Consider the following 22,558-nt stretch of genomic DNA (forward strand, 5'->3'; position numbering starts at 1 on the left):
CACAGCCATGCCCAATGTCGACAAAAGTGAGTGTTCAATGACAAGAGATGCTGTTAGGACTACTGTTATACAGTGTTATTATTATGCATCTTCTTATTTAAATCCATTGCCGATCTCCTCAGTAAGTGCTGTGAGGTCATTGGCTGTTATTGTTACCTTTGTATATTATCATTTAATTGTCGTTAGTTCTGATTCTATTCTGTTACTCTTATTTCAATGTTTAGCCAGTTGCTCCCATTTTTCACCCATACTGTTAAGTTGTATTATTTTTACATATTAAAAAAGGTTAGCCTTCACCACCTCGTTTAGACGACCTTTTTGTGGTTAAGTTACCACGACTGCAAATCTTGGTGATAAAGGTTCTGTGCTGCAAAATGCCACAGCCCACTTTCTGCATCGCTGCACTGTTTAAAACAGAACCCTCAATGTTCTGACATGGCATCTCACAATTGGTACATCAGAGCCTGACAGAGACATAACGGGAGTAACTCTCCCAACATGTCTAAATTGACAGACATGGAGAGCCAGGCTAATGGTGAAACTGCTTAAATATAACCTGAAACCATTTCCAGACAGATTCAGGCGAATTCAGATGCTCGTTCTTTACGGTCTTCATGGAGTCTTGTTGAAAAAAGGCGTTCTGTCGAAGCTTTTCATCATGCACTCAAGTTACGACACCCTGGGCGAGTGCACGGTCAATTCCAGCCCCACAAGCCCTGGAGTCTCAACACAAGTGAATTCATCAATAATTTGTATGTGGCTTCTGAGAACTGTGACCTTTGACTGCTCCAAGGACTTGTAGGCACCATGGCCGGGATTCTCCCCTACCCGGCGGGGCGGGGGGTCCTGGCGGGATGGAATGGTGAACCACTCCGGTGTCGGGCCACCCCAAAGGTGCGGATTTCTCCACTGCGGCTGGCGTGGAAGGCCTTTGGCGCCACGCCAGCCAGGGCCGAAGGGACTCCGCTGGCCAGCGGAAGTCCGCGCATGCGCGGGAGCGTCAGCAGTTGCTGATGTCATACCCATGCATGCGCAGGGGGGGGTCACCTCCGCGTCGGCCATCGCGGATCGGTGGGCTCCGATCGCGGGCCAGGCCACCGTGGGGGCACCCCCGGGGCCAGATCACCCCGCGCCCCCCCCCCCCCCCCCCCAGGACCCCGGAGCCCGCTCGCACCGCCTGGTCCTGCTGGTAAGGGAGGTGCTTTGATTCACGCCGGTGGGACAGGCATTACAGCAGCGGGACATCGTCCAGTCGTGGGCCGGAGAATCGCCAGGGGGGCCCCGCCGACCAGTGCGGCGCGATCCCCACCCCCGCCTAATCTCCGGTGCCGGAGAATTCGGCGGCCGGCGGGGGCGGGATTCACGCAGCCCCCGGCGATTCTCAGACCCGGCGGGGGATCGGAGGATCAGCCCCTGATTTGTACATAAAACACAAAAAGACTTTATTTATAAGAAGAGAAGAGATAAACATGCAAGTATAATAATAGAACAACAGTCTGCTAATCTAGTTATTCCCCTGACACCGTCCTACCCTCCACCCACATACACACAAGACAGACACATAATGGGGAAGGGAAGGATCAAAATAATGGGGATTAAAAAGGACATGAGATGAATATCTTCGCTGCTGAGATTGTAGCCTTTGTAGTCGGCTATCTTCCCGGGATGTGGAGCGTAGAAACCCACCAGTTGGACCAGACCTTCTAGTTTGAGCCTTCAATCAGACCTCACAGGCTGTAGTAATTCTTCTGGGGAGTCAATTTCACTTTTAGCAACCTGGGTCTTCACACTGAAGATCCCCCCCCCCAACCCTCAGGTCGATTCAATCCTGGCAGGCCTCCACCAGATTAACTTTCAGTCTTACTAAGATAATATTGGAATTCTTTACCTGAGAATTTAAAATAGGATTTTCCACCTGACTCCTGGCAGCTGACTTGCTGTTTCTGCAGGTCAGAACTAACTGCAGTGGAGAGAGAGAGATCAAGACCTCTAGAAACCTCAGGAGAGATAACAGACTGGGATTTCCTCAGCCTTTCAAACAGAGATTAAGCTTTCACAGGCGGCCTACAGAGAGAGACTGCAGCCTGTTCATCAGAAATGAAATGTTCAAGAGGCTGGCTGGAAAGAACTTTAATCGTCAGCCTTAGCTGATAGAGAGAGTCCAAACCTGTGTCCCTGCTCTCTCCTGGACTAAGCAGAACTAAACTCAAAATGGGGTCTGTCATTTTTCTTCCAGAATCTTCTGGAGCTTTCTGCCAAGCAAAACCAAGAACCGAATAAGTCCCGGAATTCCACAGGAGCCAATTGGCTGCTAGCCAAGTCCATAAAAATGTGATTGGACCAAACTAAATAGCGCATTGCCCTGGGTGTCTTCTTGGGCCAGACCATGAAGCACTTCGTACTGGGGGTGTTTCAGCAACCGTCCAGCTACAAAAATTGAAAGCCAAAAGGGACAGAGATTATAAAGGAAAACAAGGGCATTGTTAAGAATTTACAACAGGTTCCTCATACTCATCAGGGCAATCGCAAGAATACCAATGTCAAGGGAAACAATAATTTTATATTGTTGAGAAGAGGATGCTGATTGTTTGGCATGTGGATTTTGATTGCTGGATGTGTTGCCATGGAGAATACACCAGTTGGTGGTGGCTGATAGATAACTGCCAAGCATTGTTTGAAAATTTAATCCAGGAAGCTTGACTCTGATTGGTCAAGGCATTGACTTTTCCTTTACTGCCATTTCCTTTAAATGTATATTTCTTTTCAGTTTCGCCTACAGCTAACTTTTCCATTCCTGCCACTAGTGTGCTGTCTGATCTTGTTCAAATCTGCCGCTGGACCTGTGAGTGACAATGCAAGGGAGCTACCCCATGAAAATTGAGTGCTATTAGCCCTTTACCATCTTGGAGAAATTGGCACCAATTCGTAACCATTTAGGACTGAGATACACAAAGTACAAGAATTTTGTCTCTATTGCTTCACCCCTAAGACTCTTATTCTGAATAGCTGAGACTGGGCTCGTTTGGACAGGGGTTTCATAGGTAAGACATTTTGATTCTGCACTCACTTTTATATGAAGTGAGTGATAATGATCTGGAACTCACTGCCTATGGGGGTGACAGAAATAGAGACAATTAAAGGAAATTCGGTGGGTGGGCCACTTGAGGGAAATAAATCTTCAAGGCTATGGAGCAATGGGACTGATTGGATTGATCTAAGAAGGTCGGCCTTGTCTCAATGGGCCAAATGGCCTCGCTTTGCACCGCAATGACTCTCTGACTCATATTCCATGGAAAGAAGGTGAGCTCAGTGTCAACATACATCATAGTTAGATAGTTTTCAAAAGCGAGTTCAAGCACAAACATTCTTAAGTCACCTCACGTTAAAATGCTGACTGATGTTGGAAAATGTTTCTACAGGTGCTGGAACCTTCAGCACCTCACCTAATCACCTGAGGGTTTCACAAAAGGGTAGTTTAACTGCAAAACGGGGACGGAAGAAGGGTGGAGTTGGGAGGGGGAGGAGCTTGTTGGCGGTGGGGGGTCATTGTAGTCAAGCCCAGTCTTCATCCGACATTCACACGCATGTTAAAGAGCAGGTCTTGATCAATGGCAATCAAAGTACATCGATTGAGAGGTCACATATTTGTGTTTTAAACCATTCAATTGAACAACCAGGTTACATTTTAATTCAGGGCATAATTTTCTCCTCCTCCTTAGCCCAGGGCACTGAGTTCATTCACAGTACACCCTCTTCCACCATAATTGTCCGAGATGCACTAATCCAGCACAAATCAGGGACTTCGAATTTGGCACAGTTCCGGCCTCATAGCATCATAGAATCTTTGAATCTACACAGCAGAAGGAGGCCATTTTGCCCTACCGAAGCCCACACCTCCACCCCATCCCCGTAACCCAGTAACCCCACCTAACCTTTCTGAACACTAAGGGCAATTTATCGTGGCCAAACCACCTAACCTGCACATTTTGGACTGTGGGAGGAAACCCTCGCAAACAGGGGAGAACGTGTATATTAAAAGGAGTAGGAAATTAATTTAAGAATAGGAAATCAAAGTAATTAGGACCAGAAATTTGAAGCACTGCATAATTAAAAAGCAACTTCAGAGGCGCGGGGTCACATGATGTGAGCACGGGAGCGGTTGCATTTTTGCGCGTTCAGATCTGCTCATCTTTTAATCCATCATTTTATCCTGATGCACATTTCAAACCAGCTTTTTCCTGGGCTCCATGTCTTGCGCTATGCCCCTGGGAGTTCCTGATTGGCGTTTTTGTGGAAAAGAGCCGAGATAAATTAAAAATCCTGGTTGGTTAATGGCAGTCAGAGTGGGCTGAGTTGGGGCCTAGCTGGTAGTGGAGCAGTTACTGATGAGTGGGCTCGTGCCTTGGTGATACTGTGTATATTGGATGATGGCCACCACCCAAGATGTTGCCTTGACTGAGAACTTTGGCTCTGTGGAGCAGGTCATTAGAGCTCACTTTGATGGATCGCAGGGTGCCTTTAGAAGAGTGGTAGAGGTGCATGAGAGGGATTTTGCACTCGAAAGAGCCCTGTCCTTGGTTAGGGGCCATTTTTGCTTTGTTGAAATCCTGATGCAAGGTGTATCGTTTATCCTGATGGGTTTGGGTAATGGGGGCTGTGGTGAACCACTGTAATAGGAGATGTAAGGTAGGACCTGCACTGCAGGTTCGCCGGTAGCTCCTGCCGGCTGGCTCCGCCCATGGAGAACTGTATAAATATGTATGACCTCCAGTGCCCTGCCATTTCGCCAGCTGCAGCAGGAGGCCACGCATCTGACTGTAATAAAGCCACAGTTGTACCCAACTTTAGTCTTTGTGCAATTGATCGTGCATCAATTTATTACAGTCAGATTTTCCACAGAATGGATATCCGAATTAAGCCCGATCACCTGCACCTGCATTCGCCCGATGCCAGAAAAGACTTTACTCACTGGCTAGCATGTTTTGAGGCCTATATCAAGGCTGCGGACCCCGAGCCAACGGAGGCTCAGAAGATAAACGTCCTGTACTCCAGACTGAGCTCCAGCGTGTTCCCGTTGATCCAAGACGTCACGAATTACACAAAAGCAATGGAACTCCTTAAGGAATACTACGCGCAGAAGGTGAACACGCTCTTCGCCAGGCATGTACTCGCCACCCGCTCGCAACTACCTGGTGAGTCCATCGAAGACTTCTGGCGGGCCCTAATTCCACTCGTCCGGGACTGTGACTGTCAGGCCGTTACGGCCGCCGAACACGCAAATTTCCTCATGCGCAATGCCTTTGTGACGGGGATTGCGTCGGACCGCATCCGAGAACGATTACTGGAAGGGGCCACACTTGAACTGACGGAAAAGAAAACATTGGTGCTCTCCATTACGGTCGCATCCCGTAATGTACAATCGTACCCCTCCCGCCCCGCTGCCCACCCTTCTACTCCTTCCTACCCCTCCTGGACCCCGCCGACAACCTCCTCAGCCGGGACCCTGCCTTCCCAATACGCCTGCGCCGCACGCCGGTCCGCGCACCCCGGGGGTCCCCACTGCTACTTTTGTGGTCAGCAGAAGCACACCCGCCAACACTGCCCGGCCTGCACTGCAGTTTGTAAAGCCTGCAGTAAAAAGGGCCACTTCGCGGCTGTGTGCCAGGCACGCACAGTTGCTGCGATCGCGCCCGCTATCGCCCCCTCCCCCACGCCAGACGCACAATGGGAGCCGCTATCTTCTCCTCCCGGGTCCATGTGCTACCAATGGGCGCCGCCATCCTGTCCCCCTTTGGCCACGGGCGCCCCGTGGGCACTGCCATCTTGTCCCGACCCCGCAATGTGCGCACCCTGGGTGCCGCCATCTTGTCCCGACCCCGCAATGTGCGCACCAGGGGCGCCGCCATCTTGTCCCCCACAGGGTCTCCGGACATCCCGACATCGGAACCGTACACGCTAGCCGCCCAAAGCATCCAATGGTTACCCGCAGCTCGCCTCGATGACGCTGGACCAATCTCGCCCGCACAACCTGGCCACCGTGTCGACGACGGTTAAAATCAACGGCCACGCGACCTCGTGCCTGCTGGACGCCGGGAGCACCGAAAGCTTCCTTCACCCCGATACGGTAAGGCGCTGCTCCCTCGCGGTCCACCCTGCCAATCAAAGAATCTCCCTAGCATCCAGATCCCACTACCTCCCGATCCAAGGCTTTTGTACAGTCACCCTCACAGTCCAGGGCATAGAATTTAGTAACTTCCGCCTCTATGTCCTTCCTAATCTCTGCGCTGCACTCCTGTTGGGCCTGGACTTCCAGTGCAACCTCCAGAGACTCGCCCTCAAATTTGGCGGGCCCTTACCCCCCCCTTACCGTTTGCGGCCTCGCGACCCTCAAGGTCGATCCCCCCTCCCATTGTGCCAATCTAACTGCGGATTGCAAGCCCGTTGCCACTTGGAGCAGACGGTACAGCACCCAGGACAAGACCTTCATCAGGTCCGAAGTCCAGCGGCTGCTTAAGGAGGGTATTACCGAGGCCAGCAACAGCCCCTGGTGAGCCCAAGTCATAGTGGTTAAAACTGGGGAGAAACACAGGATGGTTGTGGACTACAGCCAGACCATCAATCGGTACATGCTCGACGCGTACCCCCTCCCACGCACATCTGATATGGTCAATCAGATTGCACAGTACCGGGTCTTCTCAACAATTGACCTGAAATCCGCCTACCACCAGCTCCCCATCCGGAAGTCGGACGGTCGCCTCTACCACTTCCTTAGGGTCCCTTTCGGTGTCACAAATGGGGTCTCGGTCTTCCAAAGAGAGATGGACCGAATGGTCGACCAGTGCGGTTTGCCACTTTTCCGTACTTAGATAATGTCACCATCTGCGGCCATGACCAGCAGGACCACGATGCCAACCTCGATAAATTCCTCCGCACTGCCACTCTTCTCAACCTGACCTACAACAAAGAGAAGTGTGTGTTCAGCACGACCCGGTTAGTCATTCTCGGCTATATAGTCCAAAACGGACTTCTCGGGCCCGACCCCGACCGCATGGAACTTCCCCTCCCCCACTGCCCCAAGGCCCTCAAACGCTGCCTGGGGTTCTTTTTCTACTACGCTCAGTGGGTCCCAAGCTATGCGGACAAGGTCCGCCCACTCATTCAGTCCACCCAATTCCCCCTCACGGCCGAGGCACAACACGCTTTCGCCCGCATCAGAGCAGATATCGGCAAGGCCGGGAAGTGCGCAGTGGACAAGTCACTGCCTTTTCAAGTAGAAAGCGACGCTTCAGACGTCGCCCTTGCCACCACTCTAAACCAGGCAAGCAGACACATGGCATTCTTTTCCCACACCCTTCATGCCTCTGAAATTCGACACTCATCCGTCAAAAAGGAGGCCCAAGCTATCGTTGAAGCTGTGCAGCATTGGAGGCATTACCTGGCTGGTAAGAGATTCACTCTCCTTACGGACCAACGGTCGGTAGCTTTCATGTTCAATAACACACGGCGGGGCAAGATCAAAAATGATAAAATCCTGTAGTGGAGAATCGAGCTCTCCACCTATAATTACGAGGCCTTGTATCGCCCTGGTAAACTCAACGAGCCCCCAGACGCCCTCTCCCGAGGTACATGTGCCAGCGCATAAGTGGACCAACTCCGGGCCCTACACGACAGCCTTTGTCACCCGGGGGTCACTCGATTGTACCATCTGGTCAAAGCTCGCAATCCGCCCTACTCCGTCGAGGAACTAAGGACAGTCTGCACGCCTTGTGAAAGCATCCCGCCCCTTTGAACGCCTCAGCGTGGATTTCAAAGGGCCCCTCCCCTCCACCAACCGTAACATGTACATTCTCGGTGTGGTCGATGAATACTCCAGATTCCCCTTCGCCATCCCATGCCCCGACATGACATCTGCCACCGTCATCAAGGCCAGCAGCACCATCTTCGCTCTGTTCGGTTTCCCCGCCTACATCCACAGTGACAGGGGATCCTCATTCATGGGCAATGAGCTGCGTCAGTTCCTGCTCAGCAGGGATATAGCCTCCAACAGGACGACCAACTACAACCCCCGGGGAAACGGGCAGGTAGAACGGGAGAATGGGACGGTTTGGATGGCCGTCCAGCTGGCCCTCCGGTCCAGGAACCTCCCAACCTCTCGCTGGCAGGAGGTCCTCCCTGACGCTCTGCACTCCATCCGGTCACTATTGTGCACCACCACTAATAACACTCCCCATGAACGTGTCTTTACCTTCCCCAGGAAGTACACATCTGGGGTGTCGGTCCCGACTTGGCTCGCTGTTCCAGGACCGGTCTTTCTCCGTAGGCACGTTCGATTCCACAAGGCGGACCCCTTGGTGGACAGGGTTCACCTGCTCCACAACAACCCTCAATATGCCTACGTCGAGTTCCCCGACGGCCGTCAAGATACCGTCTCACTCAGGGACCTGGCATCGTCAGGTTCCACCCCAACATACCCCCCCCACCAATGCGCCCCCCCCACCTCCCATCACGCCGCCAATATTGACCCCACCAGGCCACCCCCCCCTCCCCTTTTCCACACAAGAGGACGAAGAGGAATTCTGATCGCTCCCAGAGTTCCCCAATGACTGGCCAGCATCAGCACCGCCACCACCGCCATCGGAGCCACTTCCACCACCGCCAGCACCGACTTCGCCACCACCGTGACGCCGCTCCCAACAAAGCACCAAAGCACCGGACCGGCTGAACCTTTGACGGACTCCGGACCGTCAACATGGACTTTTCTTTACCTACCACTGCACATAATTGCACTAATTGTATATAGTTTCACGTCACCCCCACCGGACTCATTTTTAACAGTGGAAGTGATGGTGTCTTTTCCTTTAATCGATGGAATACATGAGAGATCCTGGAGAGTCCTGGTTGAGCCTTTACCTTCTCGTGCGACGTTGAAGATGCCTTTATCCTGCAATTTACCCTACGGTTATTCTGTAATCCTGAACTTTACTCTCTGTTGATCATGGTGTTGACTTTTTATTGCTGCCTTTTGTCCTGCAGGGGAGTGTGAAATGTGAACATGATGCCTTGTGTCGTTGATTATCCTTATCCTGTGTTAGCAAGATCGTTTCGAGTCAATTGTCGGAAGTATGATTTGTGCACAATTTTACTCCTTTCGGTTATTGTGTCTTATAATGTTTGTGGTTGGGGGAGGAGAGTGCTTTTTGTCACCCCCTGCCCGGTTTATGAAGTTGATGAGTGGAGCTGGGGCGGGGTCAAGGGTGGGTGGATATGATTGGTAGGGTTTGTTCATCCTCACTGTGATTGTGGATAGCACCTCCAGGTTAGAGGTCATTCATTTCGGGGTTTTTTGGGGGGGGGATTTGTAGTTTTTTCTCTCTATTGTTTTTTTATGTTCTTTGAATTAATAATCCATGTCTTTTTCTTTCTTTTGGCCAGGGCTGAGTTTGTGTCCTGGGGAGCACTGGGATCCTTCTGTTTCCTTGTTGAGGTTGAGTTTTTTCTTCCCTCTGGGCCTCTCTTGGTGTTCCTCTCCTGGACTGTTGTGGTGGTTGGGTTGTTGAGGAGGAAGAGTGCTCCAGATATTCTTTTGTGCAATGGCGGTCGCATCGCGCTCGGCTGGGTGTCCCCTCTTTGGGGATTCTCTTCTTCTCTCCTTTTTTTCTCTTCACAGGGGTGAGCGTTGTGTTGAGGTTCTTGTCCTGATCTAGCCCAGTGGTTTGGGAGGGGGGTTCTGTATTTGTGCTGGGGACCAGCAAATTGGCCCTCCCTCCCGGGATTCCTAATTATTGGGTGCCTTGATGTTTTTCCTTCTCCTCGGGCGAGAGTCCTTCCTGCCCCCTGTTGGCTGAGACTGGAGTAATCATCCTTTTGTGATGCAATGCCCTGGATGGGGTTGGAAAGGTACATACTCGACGGGGGCGCATTTTAGGGTATGCCTGAGGACCTGGAGGTATAGTTTCTCGTCTGTTGGTTGGTGCTGGGCTAGGCCAGGCCCGGTGCTGTTGTCATTTTCCTGTTGCCACGAGGGGCTCAGGATGTCCCTCTCTGAGGGTGTTGGGAGTGGTTTCTTGGGAGGCCTGGTTTTGTTTCCTTGTCTCTCTGATACACAGAGACCTGGGGATAGGTCGAGGGTGGTGCCTTGGTGGAAATCCTGTTGTTCTCCCCTGGGGGAGTGGGGGGTGGTGGCTGTGGGGGCGTGGGGGGGAAGGTGCTGTCTTGTTGATCGAGTGGCCTGTTCTCCTCTCTCCTGGTGGGTGTTATCATCTGGTAGAATAGCTCGGGAAGATTTTTCTTTGCTCATTTTTTCCTTCTTTTCTACCTTGGGAGGTCTTGAGGGCTAGACCACAGTCCGACATGTTGTCATTGCTACTCGTCCTCTCTTTCTCTCCTCTCTTCAAAATTATGGTTCTGCCCTGGGCTTCTTTTGGGGGTTTAGTTGTGTTACGCATTTATGTAACTCAAGTCCATTTACTTTCTTTTGCTTTTGCAAGGGTGGGTATGATGAATCCTTTCCTTTCTTGTAAATAGAACATAGAACTTTACAGCGCAGTACAGGCCCTTCGGCCCTCGACCTGTGAAACCACTCTAAAGCCCATCTACGCTATTCCCTTATCATCCATATGTTTATCCAATGACCATTTAAATGCCCTTAATGTTGGCGAGTCCACTACTGTTGCAGGCAGGGCATTCCACGCCCTTACTACTCTCTGAGTAAAGAACCTACCTCTGACATCTGTCCTATATCTATCTCCCCTCAATTTAAAGCTATGTCCCCTCGTGCTAGACATCACCATCCGAGGAAAAAGGCTCTCACAGTCCACCCTATCTAATCCTCTGATCATCTTATGCCTCAATTAAGTCACCTCTTAACCTTCTCTCTAACGAAAACAACCTCAAGTCCCTCAGCCTTCCCTCATAAGATCTTCCCTCCATACCAGGCAACATCATGGTAAATCTCCTCTGCACCCTTTCCAATGCTTCCACATCCTTCCTATAATGCGGCGACCAGAACTGCACGCAATACTCCAGATGCATCCGCACCAGAGTTTTGTACAGCTGCAACATGACCTCAAGGCTCCAAAACTCAATCCCTCTACCAATAAAAGCTAACACACTGTACGACTTCTTAACAACCCTATCAACCTGGGTGGCAACTTTCAGGGATCTATGTACATGGACACCGAGATCTCTCTGCTCATCCACACTACCAAGAATCTTACCATTAGCCCAATATTCTGTATTCCTGTTACTTCTTCCAAAATGAATCACCTCACACTTTTCCGCATTAAACTCCATTTGCCACCTCTCAGCCCAGCTCTGCAACTTATCTTTGTCCCTCTGTAACCTGAAACATCCTTCCGCACTGTCCACAACTCCACCGACTTTAGTGTCATCTGCAAATTTACTCACCCATCCTTCTACGCCCTCCTCCAGGTCATTTATAAAAATGACAAACAGCAGTGGCCCCAAAACAGATCCTTGTGGTACACCACTAGTAACTGAACTCCAGGCTGAACACAGCTAGCCAATTTCTGATCCAAACTGCAAAATCACCCTGAATCCCAAGCCTCCGTATTTTCTGCAATAGCCTACCGTGGGGAACCTTATCAAACACTTTACTGAAATCCATATACACCATATCAACTGCTTTACCATCGTCCACCTGTTTGGTCACCTTCTCAAAGAACTCAATAAGGTTTGTGAGGCACGACCTACTCTTCACAAAACCATGTTGACTATCCCTAATCAAATTATTCCTTTCTAGATGATTATAAATCCTATCTCTTATAAACCTTTCCAAGACTTTGGCCACAACAGAAGTAAGGCTCACTGGTCTATGGTTACTGGGGTTGCCTCTACTCCCCTTCTTGAACAAGGGAACGACATTTGCTATCCTCCAGTCTTCTGGCACTATTCCTGTAGACAATGACGACATAAAGATCAAAGCCAAAGGCTCAGCAATCTCCTCCCTAGCTTCCCAGAGAATCCTAGGATAAATCCCATCTGGCCCAGGGGACTTATCTATTTGCACACTTTCCAGAATTGCTAACACCTCCTCCTTATGAACCTCAAGCCAATCTAGTCTAGTAGCCTGTATCTCAGTGTTCTCTTCAACAACATTGTCTTTTTCCTGTGTGAATACTGACGAAAAATATTCATTTAGCACCTCTCCTATCGCCTTGGACTCCACGCAAAACTTCCCACTACTGTCCTTGACTGGCCCTACTCTTACCCTAGTCATTCTTTTATTTCTGACATACCTCTAGAAAGCTTTAGGGTTATCCTTGATCCTACCTACCAAAGACTTCTCATGTCCCCTCCTGGCTCTTCTTAGCTCTCTCTTTAGGTCCTTCCTAGCTAACTTGTAACTCTCAAGTGCCCTAACTGAACCTTCACTTTCATCTTTACATAAGCCTCCTTCTTCCTCTTGACAAGTGATTCAACTACTTTAGTAAACCACGGTTCCCTTGCTCGACCATTTCCTCCCTGCCTGACAGGTACATACTTATCAAGGACACGCAGTAGCTGTTCCTTGAACAAGCTCCACATTTCAATTGTGCCCATCCCCTGCAGTTTCCTTCCCCATCCTATGCATCCTAAGTCTTGCCTCATCACATCATAATTGCCTTTCCCCAGCTATAACTCTTGCCCTGTGGTATATACCTATCCCTTTCCATCGCTATAGTAAACGTAACTGAATTGTGGTCACTACCACCAAAGTGGTAGCTCCAAATCTAACACCTGTCCTGGTTCATTACCCAGCACCAAATCTAATGTGGCCTCGCCTCTTGTTGGCCTATCTACATACTGTGTCAGGAAACCCTCCTGCACGCATTGGACAAAACAGACCCATCTAAAGTACTCGAACTATAGCGTTTCCAGTCAATATTTGGAAAGTTAAAGTCCCCCATAACAACTACTCTGTTACTTTCACTCCTATCCAGAATCATCTTTGCAATCCTTTCCTCTACATCTCTGGAACTTTTTGGAGGCCTATAGAAAACTCCCAACAGGGTGACCACTCCTTTCCTGTTTCTAACCTCAGCCCATACTACCTCAGTAGACGAGTCCTCATCAAACATCCCTTCTGCCACCGTAATACTGTCCTTGACTAACAATGCCACCCCTCCCCCTCTTTTACCACCTTCCCTGAGCTTGCTGAAATATCTAAACCTTGGAACCTGCAACAACCATTCCTGTCCCTGTTCTATCCATGTCTCCGAAATGGCCACAACATCAAAGTCCCAGGTACCAACCTATGCTGCAAGTTCACCCACCTTATTCCGGATGCTCCTGGTGGTGAAATAGACACACTTTAAACCACCTTCCTGCCTGTCGCTACACTCCTGCAACCTTGAAACCTTACTCATGACCTCACTACTCTCAACCTCCTGTATACTGGAGCTACAATTCAGGCACCCAACCCCCTGCTGAGCTAGTTTAACCCCTCCCGAAGAGCATTAGCAAATTTCCACTCCAGGATATTGGTACCCCTCTGGTCCAGGTGCAGACCATCCCATTTGTAGAGGTCCCACCTACCCCAGAATGAGCCCCAATTATCCAGGTATCTGAAAGCCTCCCTCCTGCATCATTCCTGTAGCCACGTGTTCAACTGCTCTTTCTCCCTATTCCTCGTTTCGCTAGCACGTGACATGGAAAACAATCCAGAGATAATAACTCTGTTTGTTCTAGCTCCAAGATTCCACCCTATCTCCCTGAATTCCTGCCTTACATCCCTATCCCTTTTCCTACCTATGTCGTTGGTGCCTATGTGGACCACGACTTGGGGCTGCTCCCCCTCCCCCTTAAGGATCCCGAAAACACGATCCAAGACATCATGGACCCTGGCACCTGGGTGGCAACACACCAACCGCGAGTCTCTCTCGTTCCCACAAAATCTCCTATCTATCCCCATGACTATGGAGTCTCCCATGACTAATGCTCTACTCCTCTCCCCCCTTCCCATCTGAGCAACAGGGACAGACCCTGCGCCAGAGACCCGTACCCCATGGCTTACCCCTGGTAAGTCCCCCCACCCACCAGTATCCAAAGCAGTATACTTTTTACTAAGGGGAACGACCACAGGGGATCCCTGTACTGACTGCTTCCTCCCAGCCCCTCTCACCGTCACCCATCTATCTTCATTTTTCATGGTAACTACATCCCTGAGGCTTCTATCTATGACCACCTCTGCCTCCCGAATGATCCGAAGTTCATCCAACTCCAGCTCCAGTTCCCTAACGCGGTTTCTGAGGAGCTGGAGATGGGTGCACTTCCCACAGGTGAAATCAGCAGGGACACTGACGGTGTCCCTCACCTCAAACATTCTGCAGGAGGAACATTGCACTGCCTTCCCTGCCATCTCCCCGAGATAAATTGCGGTAAAAACAAGAAAAAGAAAGAAAGAGCTTACCTGATATTCACTCAACCCCTTAGGTTAGGGGAGGTGTAAGGATGGGGGACACTACAAGTGTAGTGTCTCGGGTTTAGCAACCGCCCAACTTATATACAGGTACTACACACCTTCCCAGAAATCCCCACGGCCGACTTCCGGGTTCTTGCTGCTCTGATAGAAAAACAACGCCGGAAAAAAGTTAGTTTAAAAACAAAAATTCAGCTTACCCTCTGCTCTCCTTACCAAAAAACCACTCCCCTCTCTGCTTGCTCCGCTGGAAGAATGGGTGCGGTGGTGTGTAATCTGGAAAGAGAAGGCTGTGGTGGACCATTAGTGCCGTTGGCGCTGCTGGAGTTGAGGGGGTGTACGTTGGTGCGCGCCCGATCATGGCGGCGGAAGTTTCTCCTGATTTCCCGTGACGATCGCGGGATTGTGCGGGGGTGGGAGGGTGTGCACCATTTTGTTGTGTTGTGATGTTTTCATGGTCCAATCCTGTTTCTCCTTCAGTCTCTGGTGGGGCGACATGAACATCCAGTTCTGTCTAATGATTGTATTGAACCATGTGGTCCTCCTGTCCCATCCTGTGCTCATGTATCTGTAATATTTTATAAAATGTAAAACCTCAATAAACACAATTATAAAAAAAGTAACTTCAAGCAAAATGTCCTGATTGCACATGGAAGGCACATTGAAATAAAATTTGGCATGTTGTTAATTCTAGACTAGCTCTCTGACACAATTTAATTCTTAGAGGTTGCGCAATTTCCCAAGTGCTGTTGAGTGAAATTTTAAAACCACGCCCTATCGGATGTGACTTTAATTTTTGACACATGGTTGCACTTCAGGTCATAAAGTTGAGGTTACAACACTATTTCCTTTATTTAGTGTTCATAATCTTTTCAAGTTAAGTATTTGGCATCCTGCAATCTGCATTAATATTGGCACAGTGACATTTGGGAGAATCATAATGAAATTGGCCTCCCCCATGAGAACTATCCAGCCCATAAAATCATTAAATCTGTCATTCTTCGTTGGAAAACTTATTGATAATTGTACGTTTGTCATCTTACGAATGGGTTGCTATCAATAGGGCTGAAATTGGGCTTCAACAGAGATGCAAAAGGCATGATATTGAATCAGCAACGTGTTTGATATCCTGTCCACTATCATTTGCTATTATCTTTAAGAAAATTGAGTATGCTGACCGTGTAGACGTATGTCTGTATATCCTATGTGTGTGTATGTGTGTGTACACACAGGTGTAAGTGTACGTGTGAGAGTGTGCACATGCATGCATGTGTGTGCATGCGAGTGCATTCTCCTTATTCATTCATGGGATGTGAGCATTGCTGAATAGGCCACCATTTATCGCTCATCCCAAATTAGCCTTGGCTTGCTCGCCTACGTCTGAGGCCATTTTTTTGTTTAAAGAGTCATCCGCGTTGCTGCGGGTCTGGTGTCACACGGCCAGGTAAGGACCAGGCATGTTGTTTTTAAACACTGAATTCAAATTCCACCATTTGCCTTGGTGGGATTCAAACCCAGGTCCCAGAGACACTGAGGGTGGAATTTCCGCTCCTGCTGAAGTAAATGGGCTTTTGAATGGGTCGCTGCATTTCCCAGCCCCACCCCTTCAGCGACAGGGCCAGAGATTGACACCTTAAATGTCCAGGTTACAGGCTCAGTGACAATGACACTGCCCCAGCTCCCTAACCGATGCTAAATCTGCTGACGGCAGCATGTGTCTGGGAATACGTTCCTGCTGGTTACAATCAGGTGGTGTGTAGTGACGCAGCAGAGTGTTTGCGCGGACTTTGAGTGGATCACCCTCTTGATTGTGTGAGCAACACCTTTTAATAAACCTCTCACCCTGTTTTAGAGGGCACGATTCAATTAATTGGGAACAACATGCCGCAGCGAGTGCCTTTGACCGCGCGTTCCCCGGCGCTCGCAGTGCGACATGTGTTATATAAGGGGCCTCAGTGGGGAACGCGCGTTCCGAGGTCGCACATAGCGCCGTTTTGTACAGTGGGGAGCTCCGCTCGTCGGAACGCCCCAGTGTAGCGAGAGATCGGGATGCCATTTTTAAACAGCATCCTGATCTCCGAGGCCTCCCGAAGCGACTCCCAGCCTGAACGCACTATGAGAGGGTCTGCAGCCCCCCGCCCCGCACACTCCACAAATGGGGACAAGACAGAATGATTCTCGTGGGGGTCTCCCAGGGGAACGAAGGTCCACAGCTGCATGCCCTTTGGCCCGGGTGGTGCCCTGGCACTACTGGTGTAATCTGGGCACGCTGGCAGTGCCACCTGGGTGCCAGCCTGGCACTGTCAAGGTGCCCAGGTGGCACTGCCAAGGTGCCACGCTGGCATTTTCTGCATGCTCACAATCGGGCTGGGGGTGCCCTGCGTGGGTGTTGGGGGGGGCTGCATGGTGGGTGGGGGCAGTGGTTTGTTCGGCCATTTCAGAGGGTCTTCTGTCACATATAGGGCAGCTCTTCTTCCTTAAAGGCCATTATGGTTTTATGTCAATTAATGAAGTTTCACCATTACTAAGACTATGAATTTAAACTTCGCCAGCTGCTGTGTTGGGCATTGAGCCATTTGTCTCCAAAGCAATAGCCTGGGCCTCTGGTTTACTGGTCCAATGACAGCACCCTCTGCCCCACCATCTTCGTACAGGAGCGCAATTGCCATTCATGGAGCTCCAGCCCCCGAGATGAGCCAGTGCCTTATGCAAGTAAAAACTGAAGAGAACATTAGAAAACAATTTAAGGGAATGAAGCAATGAAGAGATGCTATAAATGAAGCCGCATTTTGTGTTGACGCCCCAGTCGATAAAGAAGAACGTGGTCAAGAAAGCTTGTGCTGAATTAGATAATTGTCTCTGGTTTTGATATCGTCGGCCTTCAACCAGGGTTCTCAGCGGTGATCGCTGCTGGAAATTGTCCATCAGTGATACGGGGTGAAGACAGTGTAAGAATGTGGTGATGTGAGTGTGTCCCATTGATATAGATGGGTGCTATGCGGCCTTGGGTGATGGAGGGAAGAGGCGATGACTGATGCCAAAGCATATCCATTTTCCTATTTCAAGTTGTCCTATGTTAGGAGCAAGCTCAGTTGCCATGGTGCTCGTGGTAGAATGGCAATGGTCAGGGTCCAGAGAGTGCCGTCTGAACAAGGCTACCAAGGGAATTCAGAACCATTGGGATCATTCTCTACCCATTGGATGAGAAACGGGGAGAAACGGGAAGGAAACTGTCTCAGTTAGCCTGGTGGAATATTTTTCATTGGAATGTTTCAGATTTGCCAGCCGCAGAAAAGAACACAGGAGACAGAATATTTAATGTAATTTTGCCAACTTTAACTCCTATTGAACAAAGTATTTATGAAGTGATGCAAGTCTTTGTTATGGATCCTTCTGGAAAAATAAAACATAATTATTTTGCCACCTAAGTTATTAAGCAAATTCCAAATTTGATAATGTATCCTTTGTATGCTTATTTCCCAATAAGTTCCAGTAACTGCTATTAACTTTTGTTTCAACTGGAACCAAAACCGTCATCAAGCTTTCCCGCTTGCTGATAATGACATTGTAGCCTGGCGGCTTGGCTTTCATTGATAGGATACATACCTTTGTACTTGAACAAATAAAGAAACAACACACTGCTGTCATTCTGCAGCTGTAAGGCACACCTATGAGTGAAGATTAGAGGCTCACAATGAAAAATTCAAATCCATTCACCTGCTAGTCACCTCATTGACCTTCCAGAGGCTCGAAGTGAAAAGTTGCTTCAAGCTCCACAGAATCCCTACAGTGCAGAAGGAGGCCATTCGCCACATTGAGTCTGCACAGACCCCCTGCAAGAGGTTCCTACCTAGGGCCACTCCTCCGCCCTATCCCTGAGCCACATCACCCCACCCAACCTACATATCTTTGGACACCAAAGGGCAATTAATCATGGCCAATCCATCCAACCTGCACATCTTTGGACTGTAGGAGGAAACCGGAGCACCCGGAGAAAACCCACGCAGACACGGGGAGTAAGTGCAAATCCCACACAGACAGTCACCCGAGGCCGGTATTGAATCTGTGCACTGTGAGGCAGCAGTGCTAACCACTGTGCCACCGTGCCGCTCGTCTTAACCATGGTCAAATCTCCATTTGGAAATATCCTATTCATAGCTAATTTTATGTTTCAGAAATGAACAAGTTTTTACTCAATTCCATCTCCGATGTACCTATCTTTCCAAAACGGAGTGATGCTGTTCTTGCGACAATCATGCCAGCCTTCCTGGCTGGTTGCCAAAACGAGGCATAGAGACATTCAATACTAAGTATTTTAGGGTCCTACAGTGTAAAATTCCTCCCGGTCTGTATACAGTTGAGTGTTCGTGCACACCCACTTGACGTAACTGATTGGCCATTTGGTCCAGTTTGAGATGTGGACCTTCGGCCTCCGTAGAGCCTCGATATGCCAGCGCTTATCTCAGCTGGCGTCCGACTCTGACATAAGTGGCGATTAAACCCATCCTCGTTCAGTGGTTCAACTTCAATGGGCATCTTCTGTTCAAGTTAGCTTCGGAGTATGACTATTCCTGGCCTCAGCTTTGTCAGTGATTTAACACCAGGGGCTGATGCTGAATTTAGTTAGTGTTTGATGAGCCTGAAGTGATGCATGACACTTGATACCCTTGTCTGTGAGTGCCCAACCCTGATGAACTGAACTCCAGCTGCTTCTCTCTGTCCACAGGCTTCAGTTTGTTCTGGTAATGAAGAGTGTAATTTATGACAGGATGTTGTTGGGGGTTACAATTGCTTCAACAATGGGCAGCAGCCGACTTAGAAGTCAAACTATATGAACGTCAGAGAAATTAATTTTAGACAATAAATAATATTACTGCATGAAGGAAAAACAAACCCAAAGGGCAAAAATTAAAGGGCATGTTTAATACATATTACCATTGTGTTTAGTGAAGTGGCCAATTCTATGTTAAAGGCTCTGGATGGAGGAATGATTACAATGAGGTTTTGCTCCTCAGAATTGGCTCTTTTGATTAATAGCTTGCTCTCGTCTCAGGCGCACCTCCAGCAAAATTGATTGCTCCGTATCCTCCAAGAATAAAAGGTTGCGTCCTCTTTCTGCAGCCTCAAGGCCTCTGTCAAGTATCAGATCTCTCCACATTGCTCCGTAGATTTGAAGCTTGTTCTTTCCAGTGGGTTCGACACGCTTATTATTTAAGGTCAGCCTTCATTTGGTTTACAGATTTCCTGCTTTAAGGCCAGTTTAGAATTGCGCTGGTGCGGGTGTTGCCAATTCGCACCGGAGACACCAATAATGTTGCTCTTTTTAATGAGTGGAATACTATCCCACCAGCGTCACCAATAATGTTGCCAAGTTTGGGGTATCTACTTTATTCAGATATTAATCTGACAGTTATTAATGATGATATTGCTTTCAGAGTCGCCAGGTATCAGTTGATACCACCACAAGTTTAACCGGATATTGATCAAAGACCCAACAACCAGTTAGTTAGGTCAAGTTCAATGATAGTTTATTTACACCCAAGAATTACTTCGACATGCAACATAAAACACTACGAGCTAAAATACACCGAACACTACAACAACCTGTACTTAACGTCAGGCACCCGGCTTTATGCAGAGGAACAAGGCCTTTGTTCGGATCTGGTGTGGCTGGGTCTTAGGAAGTGACTTCGTTTCTGCTAGGCTCACCTGTCTGGTAGCGGTCGTTGATCTTGAACTTGTTTCTGGTCGTGGTGTTGCAATTGGTATCAGGCATAGGCCGGGCCAAGAGAGTGCCGTGCGCCGGGGCCAAAAGAGACTGAACACATGGCAGTGTTTCTTTTTATCCTTCGGGGGTTTCGCGCTCTTTTGGACGGTCCTTAGCTTTGGAGTCAATAATTTGGTGGGCTTCGATTACTGCCTTCGATTTTAGCCAATAAAGGGGCAGGTGCCTTGATGGCTGGGCGTGTCCTGAGCAGTCATTGACCTTGGCTGTTTGGGGTTCCTGGGTGAAAGGAGTGGCGCCGATGAGTCTGTATCTGTATCTGATACCTGAGTACAAGTATTTTGTTCTGGGGAAATGAGCCATTAGAATGCAAATCGGCTGGGGGTTTCGATAGTGTCTGGTTATCTAGTGGCAAATATACACTTAAGCTCTGAGTTCGTCTGGATCCTGCATTGGCCATATTTCCTATGATTCTTTGTAAGTGGCCATCCCAGATGGCTACATCCCGTCCTTTTGATCCTGAACGCGACGCGTGGTGGATCACACTATTGGTCCTTCATCCGTCTTTGGTGTGCCGGTTACCCTTGGTCAAGGACAGGTTCTACACTGCTCTGTCCTATGTTTTTGGAGCATTTACCTAAGTTTTTAATACATCACACATTCATAAATTCTAAGGGGCCACTATAAACATTTAATCATTACACATTTAACTTATTTACACAAGGGAAACACTAACTGTCATTACCTAAGCTACACTCATGCTGCTGGCAAATATCAAACAGAACTTATAATACAGTACAAACATTTTAAACAACAGCAGCATCACATTTCTACTTAAGTCATTACACTCATAGAAAAATACAACCTTTATTTTGTCAGTAAAAAGGTTTAAAAGGTTTGTGGGGTTTGGTAGATTCCAAAGAAAGGGACTCGGAGTGTGTATATGTCGGGGAGCGGGAGACTCTCCTTCGCCATTTGCGGAGTCTAAGTGTCTGAACAACACTGCAGAGTATTGCTATTACCAAGAGAGCTTCTACTGTCTAGGAGAGGGAATACCACTTTGCAATGTTTTCGCACCCTGTGGGGGTATCAGTGTGTATCTCTATGTGTGCTGTGGTGTCCGGACTAGGGGCATCATGTTGTGTGGTTATGTTCAGGGCCGGTGTGGTGTAGGTGGTAAATGCGTATAACGCGCGCAACTGTCGGGATCCAACGATGATCATAATGGAGGTCATCAATTCTGTCTTCATCTTCTTGTCTTTTTGTTCTTCGTTCTTCGTATATTCCTGGGGGTGCAAGCATAATATCTGTTATTACCCTTGGTTGATATCTTGTTTTGTTTGTCTTTCTCTTCTGAACTTCAATTACCCATTAGAATCGTCACCGTCTGTGACTCCCTCATTTTTTATTTTGAAATAACCATTTTAGAGATAAGGGGCGAAATTCTCCCCCAACGGCGGGATGCCCGCCGACTGGCGCCAAATTTCTCTCGTCGGGTGGTGGCTGTGTCAGTGAAAGGGGGTATAGGGGGCCAAACATGTTTTGGTCGTGGTCCCAGGGGCTGGAGCGACTGGAGCCTCAGCGGTTGTGCCATTGGTCGTTGATTTCCAATAAGTCTGGAGTGCTGTCGCTAGCGTCAGGATCAAGTTCAAGGTGGAAAGTGGTTCCTGTGGGTGGAGACACAGTCGGGTCTGTGGACATGCTGTCCTGGCTGGGGGAGGGTCGGTCTAGATTGTCAGTGGGCGGGGCATACTAATCTGCCATTGCCAGGGAGATGTGGTGTGCGTGGCTGCATTGGGTTCCATAAACTTTAAGCTGGTTGATATGGAACCAACCTGATTTTCCATTAGGGTACGATTTTGTATACAGAGGGGCTCACTTTATACGAAATGGAGTCGGGTCCTGTAAATTTAGGGGAGAGGAACGAACTTGGGTTGTATAGGGAAACCATCACTTGCTACCGATCAGTAGGACCGACAGTCCTACTGAGTGGACTGTTTTATCAAAGCAGGCCTTACTCTGCTTTTTCCTAGCGCCCAGCCGGACAGCTGCAGCGAGCTGGGCTGCTTTAATATTTTCCATATTTTCTTTTAATATTGGACTGCTTTTTCGTGGGTGAGGGCGGTGTTTGTGGGGCAAGGGCAATTTAACTATCGATTCAATCCTCTTGTATCTCTCTTTTTCCGTTTGTGATAATGGTGCCTAAGTAAAGGACCTTTTCTTTTAGGATCTGGGCTTTTTTCGGGTTAACTTTACATCCAATTGAGTGTAGGAGACCTAATAATTCGGAAAGAAGCTTAACGTGCTCTTCCTTTGTGTCAGTTTGTAGGAGCGTCGTCCACGTACTGAATGAGGCATTCAGGTCGGGAAAATTTGGATAGTCCGTTTGCCAATTGTCGGTGAAAAATGGAGGG

The sequence above is a fragment of the Scyliorhinus torazame genome, chromosome 11 (genome assembly GCF_047496885.1).
Source record: "Scyliorhinus torazame isolate Kashiwa2021f chromosome 11, sScyTor2.1, whole genome shotgun sequence".
Taxonomy (NCBI): Eukaryota; Metazoa; Chordata; class Chondrichthyes; order Carcharhiniformes; family Scyliorhinidae; genus Scyliorhinus; species Scyliorhinus torazame.